We start from the raw sequence: 340 nt of genomic DNA on the forward strand, positions 1-340 counted from the left end.
CCTTGGGGGTGGGAGTGGAGAGAACTCCCCCCCTCATTAATTTCTGTTAGCTGTGCCCATCCATACAGTGAGCAAAAACACAGCACCAAGAGTGCAGATCTGAGCAACTTGTCCCATCTAGTGCCAGACCAGTGCATCCAGAAGTGGAGGTGCTTGGAAAATGGCTTTGCAGCCTAGATCAAGCTAGTAAAAGACTCAGATTACAGTTCCTGGGTGGATAAAGCCTGCTGCTTGGCAGATGTCTGTGGCTTGGTAAGGCCCGCCTAGGGGAGGGCACAAAGAAGGATGGGCTCTTTTCAGAAAGCTCTTGCAAAGTTGCCTCTCAGGAGTCAGTGTTTCA

The sequence above is a fragment of the Gopherus evgoodei genome, unplaced genomic scaffold (assembly GCF_007399415.2).
Source record: "Gopherus evgoodei ecotype Sinaloan lineage unplaced genomic scaffold, rGopEvg1_v1.p scaffold_66_arrow_ctg1, whole genome shotgun sequence".
In the NCBI taxonomy this organism is placed as follows: domain Eukaryota; kingdom Metazoa; phylum Chordata; order Testudines; family Testudinidae; genus Gopherus; species Gopherus evgoodei.